The following is an 8,019-nucleotide window of genomic DNA, read 5'->3' on the forward strand; positions in this document are numbered from 1 at the left end:
ACGCAGCCAAAAATAAATAAATATATTTTTAAAAAAGGGCTTCCCTGGTGGCGCAGTGGTTGGGAGTCCGCCTGCCGATGCAGGGGACACGGGTTCGTGCCCCGGTCTGGCGTGTCCGGAGCCTGTGCTCCGCAACGGGAGAGGCCACAACAGTGAGAGGCCTGCGTACTGCAAAAAACAAACAAACAAACAAAAAAACCACCAGGAAACATTTATTCCACACGGTTTGTGGTTGGGAATCTGGAGAGCCTAGATGGGTGGTTCTGGCTCAGGGTCTCCTGAGTTTATAGGAAGATGTTGGCTGGGGTTGCATTCATCTGAAGGCTTGACTGGGGCTGGAAGACCCACTTCCAAGATGGCTCATGTACATAATTGTTGGGAGGAGGCCTCGGTTTGTCACCAAGTGGGCCTCTCCATGGCAGATGGCTTCCCCCGGAGAGTTGGGGGCGGGAAAAACAGTGCCTTCTAGAACCTAGTCTCTGAAGTTGCATGCTCTCATTTCCACTTTTTTCTATCCTCCAGAAGCAAGTCACTGAGTCCAGCCCACACTCGAAGGGAGAATAATTAGGCTTCGTTTGAAGGGAGTGTTGAAGTATTTGTGGATTATTTTTTTATTTTTTAATGGATACTTTTTTAAAAAATTGAAGTATAGTTGATTTACAATGCTGTATTTGTTTCTGGTATACAGTAAAGTGACTCAGTTATATATACATATTCTTTTTCATATTCTTTTCCATTATGGTTTATTACAGGACATTGAATCTAGTTTTCTGTGCTATACAGTAGGACCTTGTTTACCTATTTTATATACAGTAGTTTGTATCTGCTAATCCCAAACTCCTACTTTATCCCTCCTCCACCCCCTTTCCCCTTTGGTAACCCTAAGTTTGTTTTGTATGTCTGAGTCTGTTTCTGTTTCATAAATAAGTTCATATATGCCATATTTTAGATTCCAAGTATAAGTGATATCATATGGTATTTGTCTTTGTCTGACTTACTTCACTTAGTATGATCATCTCTAGGTCCATCCACGCTGCTGCAAATGGCTTTATTTCATTCTTTTTTATGGCTGAGTAGTATTCCACTGTATACATGCACCACATCTTCTTTATCCATTCCTCTGTTGATGGACATTTAAGTTTCTTCCATGTCTTGGCTATTGTAAATAGGGCTGCTATGAACATTGGGGTGCATGTATCTTTTCAAATTAGAGTTTTGTCTGGATATGTGCCCAGGAGTGGGATTGCTGGATCATATGGCAACTCCATTTTTAGTTTGTAAGGAAACTTAATACTGTTTTCCCTAGTGGCTGCACCAATTTACATTCCGCCAACAGTGTAGGAAGGTTCCCTTTCATTATGGACTGGTTTTAACCCACCACTATAGTGATATCACTTGAGCTGCTGGACCAAGCTCACACCTGAGGATCCATCTCTGAAAATTTAGATGCATGAGTTAGTTCATTCCCCTTATTGTTTTTTTAAAATTATTATTAATTAATTAATTTATTTTTAGCTGCATTGGGTCCTCGTTGTTGCGTGCAGGCTTTCTCTAGTTGCGGCGAGCGGAGGCTACTCTTTGTTGCGGTGTGCGGGCTTCTCACTGTGGTGGTTTCTCTTGCTGCAGAGTACGTGCTGGGGGTGCGTGGGCTCAGTAGTTGTGGCTCGCAGGCTCTAGAGCACAGGCTCAGTAGTTGTGGCTCACGGGCTTAGTTGCTCTGTGGCATGTGGGATCTTCCCGGCCCAGGGATCGAACCCGTGTCCCCTGCATTGGCAGGCGGATTCTTAACCACTGCACCACCAAGGAAGTCCTATTCCCCTTATTGTTGAAGCCAGTTTGAGCTGGGTTTTCTGGTTCATGCAAATCAAAGAGCCCGGGTTAGTACCCCCGGTGCCTCACGGGCAGTGCCTCATCTCATTCTCCAGACCTGCCTTGTCTGACGGTGACCCTCTTAAGTACAGCGGTGAGAGCTGGGCCCAGGCTTCAGGAGAAGTCCTTTTCCTAAAACAAGGTACATGCCAGGGTTCCATGACTACAAGTGAAGATAGATGTGGGAAAACCTCACTGCTCTGTTGATTCATGACCCATCACATTCATTTTTCCACTGGTGGCTCCTGCTAAGACATGACTTTTCCATCCTGGACCTGCCCTTAAACGTTGGGCAACAATCTCCAAGTCTCTCCAGGTCGGGCCCCTTTGGGAGGAGCAGGACAGAGGAATCAACCCCATGGTCAAGTGGGAAGGGTTGTGGGTCCACCTCCACCCTGCCTTGCTGTGTGGCTGTGAGCAGGTCCCTGCTCCTCTGGGGGCCTCAGTGCCCTCCCTTATGAAAGAAGTTTACACTAACCTGCCTGAACATGCCTTAGGATTTTCTTAGTTCCCTTCTGTCCAGAGGAGACATGAAATTTGAAAAGTAGCCTCACTCAGACAATCTGGGTCTTGTGTGGTCATTCGTATCTTAGCAGAGATAAAGGCACACACTTTATGCCCTTTGCCATCTGCCATCTCATTTGATCCTCCCAGAAGCCAGCGAGGAGACAGGGCCAGGTAGACCTTCAGGACAGACATGGTCTCGCCTCCAGGGCCTGGGATAAAATAGCCCCTGTCATTTATTGAGTACTTTCTGCTCGCCGTGTGCCAAGTACTTCATGTGTGAGCATTTCGTTCCATTCGCACGTCAACCCTGCTGGGTGGTTACTATTATTACCCCCTTTTACAGATAAAGGACCATGAAAACCAGAGGGGTGAAGTAACTGTCCAAGGAAAGGCAAGCAAAAGGAAGCAGTGGAGCTGGGATTCAAACTTGAATGTCTCAGAGGCTGCCTGTGTTTTCCATCACACGACACTCCCTCTTGGTATTAACAGGAGCACAGGGGTGGGAGTAGGGTGGGGCAAAGCTAGGAACCCAGAGACTTGGGATCTCGAATGAACTCTGAACACTTACCAGTTCTGCGGCCAGGGCAAATCTCCCAGCGCCCTGAGCTTCAGTTTCCTTACCCTTACAATGGGGATAATGATTCTCACCTGAATTATAAGAACTCGAGAGGGGCGGAAAAACATTTGCAGTGAAGGCGTGTATATGAGAGCATGCCTTTCGTACTGCAGGACTGTCTAAATGTTACGGATCGTTGTTTTTCTTAATTCTGGATCAGGAGCTGGGAAAGGAAGTAGGCAGGCTGACCAGGGTAGGCCAAGTGTCCCAGAGTGGCTGTTTCCATGCTTGGTGTACACAAAGTCCCCTGGAAAGGAAGAGGCAGGGCAGGAGGAAAGGCCAAAGCTCTGAGTTCTTATATAGAACTTCCCTCCACTCCAGGGCCCTCCAGGGCAAGAGAAACTCCGGACCGTCACCACCGAGTTCCAAGCATTCCACAGGGCTCAGTGGGGAGGAAGGCTGTCATCGCCTGACCCAGCCGCAGCCAGGGATAGGCTGCGAAGGGCTGGCTGTAATCCTCTCCTCACCCTGCCCTGATCTCACTGTCCTACCCAAGGCCCAGCCCCCAGTGCCCACCCTACCAGGAGGAACAGCAGACTCCAGACCCCAGCAGTGATGGCCACCCGCCCAACCCTATCGAGGGGCAGCTTTGGAAAGAGACTGGGATTTGGAGTCGGGACGCCCAGGCTCTGGTTCTGGTTTAGTTCTATCCCCTCTCTGGGCCTCAGTGTCTCGCCTGTGAAATAGGAACATCAGCGAAGGGCACCGGCATACTTCAGTCTCACCCTGGGGCGAGGCAAGAGCCCTGTGCTGTGCCTATCACAAAGTACTGCTCACCCTTCTTCCCCGGCCGCCAGAGGAACGCGCACGTGCTGCCCTCTTGGTTGGTGGTCACAGTCCTCCAGCCCAGGGATTCCACACTCAAGCCATCTTTATAATTTTGTGTCTCTGATTCTCCCTGAATTCTAGGTCTTTCTTGCTCCCAATTAGGCTGAGAGGTCCTTAAGGATGAGAAGCTGGGGTCTGCTTACTTCTGTGCTCCCCTCGGAGCCTAGTATACGGTTGAACACAGGGTGAATCTCGGACCCGTTTACTGATTGTGCTGCTGGGCCATCCTGGGGGCCATGGATGGACACTCAGTCCACTCCCAGTGCCTGTTGGAAAGAGTTCGGCCACCCAGGGGGGAATCCAGCCTTCTGCCCCTGGTTCTACTCCATTCAGACTGTATGACTTCATACAGGGCCCTTCCCCTCTCCCAGAAGTGTCCGTGTTTCTTTGAAATGTGCTTAGTGGAGACCCAGTGGACCCTGCAGCTCCAGGTTGAGCGAGCCGAAGGTGGTGGGGAGAGGCCAAGGGCATGAGCTGGTACTCCAGCCCTCACCCCACCCCCAGAGCTGCTCTGTCCTTCACTTAAAAAGAAAAATTATTTATTTATTTGATTGCACCGGGTCTTAGTTGCAGCAGGCGGGCTTCTTTAGTTGTGCCTTATGGGATCCTTAGTTGCAGCTCACTGGCTCCTTAGTTGCAGCAGGTGGGCTCATTAGATGTGACATGTATGAACTCTTAGTTGAGGCGTGCATGTGGGATCTAGTTCCCTAGCCGGGGATCGAACCCAGGCCCCCTGCATTGGGAGCACGGAGTCTTAACCACTGTGCCACCAGGGAAGTCCCTGTCCTTCACTTTCAACTTTTATGCATTGGGCTTTCACGTGAGACTTTTGTTTTGCTTTTAAGGCTTTACTGAGGCAGAGCTGATGCACGAGAAACTGGCGCACTTAAAGTGTACACTTTGATAAGTTTTCACATATATGCACACTCGGGAAACCATCTACAATCAAGAGAGCGAACTTATCCACCACCCTCAAAAGTTTCCTCGTGCCGCTTTTCAGTTCCCCCGTTACCCAGGAGCCACCGACCTGCTTTCTGTCACCACACGCCATTTGGCATTTTCTAGATTTTTTTATGTAAATGGACTCATACAGTATGTACTCTTTTTTGTCTGGCTTCTTTCACTCAGCATAATTACTTTGAGATCCATCTATGTTGCTACATGTATCGATAGTCCATCCCTTTCCAGCGCTGCCTGGTGTTCTGTTGTATGGATGGATGTACCACCATTGTTTACCCAGGGACCTGTCCACAGGCATTTGGGTCGTTTCTAGCTATCGCAAATGAACGTTCCTGCTATGAGTGTTCCTGTGCACAAGATTTTATCTGAAGAAGTTGCACTATTTAAAAAAAAGCTGGCCCGTGCTCCACAACAAGAGAAGCCACCACAATGAGAAGCCCGCGAGCAGCAATGAAGACTCAGTGCAGCCAAAAATAAATAAAAGGGAAAAAAAGCAAGAAAAAAAAGCTAGATAACGTGATCCCCAGAGTCGCAGGCTTTTAAGGACCAGAAAGCTGTCATGGGGAGTCAAAGACTAAGGGAGCTGCCACTTTCGAGCTCCTGTGGCCGCCAAGCACCTGACCACACCTGCTCAATTTATCAGAGCACGTCTGGGAAGCAGGCGCCATTGTTATTCCCAGTTTACAGATAAAATAGCTGAGGCGTAGAGGCACGGCTGTGGCGGACTGGCTGGCGACACACCGAGGCTGTGGCAGAGCCTGACTCAGCCCCGAGGTCTAGCTGCCTCTCCCAGCTGCCACTCGCCTGGGAAGAGAACCAGCCCTGGTTCCCTCTTTCGTTGACTCACCGCGGGGCTGGGGTTGACGTTGGTTCCCATTGTGCTGGGCCCGCAGGGGACACCCCGTCAAGCCTGGGAGACACATAGGGGACCTGCGGCCAGCACAGCGGCAGGAAGTGAGGCAGCCGCGTTTGTGAGGGGCACCGGGTCCTGGGCCGGGCAGAGGAAGACAGGAGGGAGCCCCCTGTTCTGTAGAGGCCGCTGGACTTCCCACACATGTTCTCTCCTATAACGTTCACAGTTCTGTGAGCTCGGAATGATCGTCTCCATCTTACAGATGAGAAAACTGAGGCTCAGGAGAGTCTATCAGTCAGGATTCTGTCGGCTTCAAGTAACAGAAAAGCCAACTGAAAGTGGCTTAAACCATAAATACATTTAATTGACACCCCCGCCAAAGTTTTTTGCGGTACGCGGGCCTCTCACTGCTGTGGCCTCTCCCGTTGCGGAGCACAGGCTCCGGACGCGCAGGCCCAGCGGCCATGGCTCACGGGCCCAGACGCTCTGCGGCATGTGGGATCCTCCCGGACCGGGCCACGAACCCGTGTCCCCTGCATCGGCAGGTGGACTCTCAACCACTGCGCCATCAGCGAAGCCCATAAGATGCTATTATTATACCCACTTTACAGAGGGAGACACGGAGGCACAGAGAATAAGAAGCTTGCCTGAGGTCACACAGACAGAAAGTGGTGGTCCTGGCATTTGAACCCCGCCTGGTATTCCAGGATCCCACCACACACAAAGGTCAAAGGAGGGGCTTGGGGAAGTCCCAGGGGGTGAGTCAGAGGGCGGGTGGGGCAGCCCCCAGGCCAAATAGGGATTGCTAAGCAGTGACAGGTGAAGGCCAGCTGCTTGCGGAGCCCAATAGCCAGGAATGGGGCTGGGGCCAGGCCCGCTGGCAGGCCCAGCCCAGCCCAGCCTGCAACAGGAGCCCAGGAGGCGTCACCACCCACGCACCTCTCCTGCCTCTTGGGTTCCAGGTCTCTTGCCCGGGGCCCCTGCTCCACTTTCCAGATGGAAAAACTGAGGCCGTTCTTGCATGAAAGTTTAGTTGGTTTGTCTTTATCTGTTTTATTCACTGCCTCATCCCTTTTGCCTAGAACAGTGCTTGGCACGTAGTAGGCGTTCAATAAACATTTGTAGAATGAATGATTGACTTGTTGAATGAATGTGGTTTTTCCGAGGCATTTAGCATTGCAACAGAAAGCTGGCTGTCAGAACAGAGCCTCTTCTTCAACACCTGACGTCACACATGGGAAGACCACCTGAGGTCAGAGAAAAGGATATACCCTCACAAGGCACACAGGCTCTCAGACACAATATTGAATACATTTCCCCCAACACCCAAACACACACACACACATGCACACACACACATGCACAGACACACACATACACACCTCACTTTAGTTACAAGGATAGAACCCCCTCAGCCTACTTAAGCATAAATGGGGGGGCGGTAGGTGGAGCGGGTTACTGGCAGGATCCTTGTGTAAGGGCAAGGGCTGGAAAAGCATCCCTAGCTCCAAGGAGCCAGAAACAAAACCAGAAAAAAAATGACATCACCCCCCCCCCCCCCACCGCTGCCCATCTGGGCTGCACACCTACTTTTTCCTCACCTTCTCCCATCACTAGCTTTCTCAGGACTCCTGGCTGCCTCAGCCCCAGCTCTGCAGGTCCTCTCAGTTCAAACACCCGACAGAGGCCGGTGTTTAGGTTTCAATTTCAAATTCTAGGAGAGTGAACCTGATTGGCCAGCTGAGGGGCCACCGCCCATGACCTAGTGTTGTGGGAGCAGACCCTGAGAATGGGGGTATGGTTGCCTTCTCTAAAAGACACGTGGAGGGTGGAGGAAGTGATGCCTTCCCAGCATCTAATCCCTTCCCAGCCCCCATTCTGCAGACAAGAAGTCTTGAATATCTCCTGTGATCATGCTCTAACTACCCATACAGCACAATGCCATCCATTGTCCCTTATTACTCATTATTGGTTGAGGGCTCTTAAGTCATCCCTTCTTCTGAACTAGCCATTGCTCATTTGCTCACGTCTGTGGCTGCACTATTTACACAATTTTAAGTCAAGGCAACCACCTGTTCCCTCATTCTGCTTCTTTGGCTGTCATAAACCATGCTTACACCTTCTAGAGCCAAACCTCATATAAGACAGGATCTGACTGGTTCTCTCACTCGCCAGTTTGTCACGGCTTCCCCTGTTGGCCAGAGCATTCACACCAACTCCCCCATTGGTTGCCATCCAACCTATAGAATGGCTGTCCAAGGACCAGAGGCCCACTCACCCCTGGACACTGACGTTTGGGGTCATTTTTTAGCTTTGTCTTTTTCAAGTGTTTTCTCCTCTTATCCGGATTTTCCTGTGGGCCTGAGCCAGCTTCCTGGCTCCTACC

Source organism: Delphinus delphis, chromosome 1 (genome assembly GCF_949987515.2).
Source record: "Delphinus delphis chromosome 1, mDelDel1.2, whole genome shotgun sequence".
NCBI classification, from domain to species: Eukaryota; Metazoa; Chordata; class Mammalia; order Artiodactyla; family Delphinidae; genus Delphinus; species Delphinus delphis.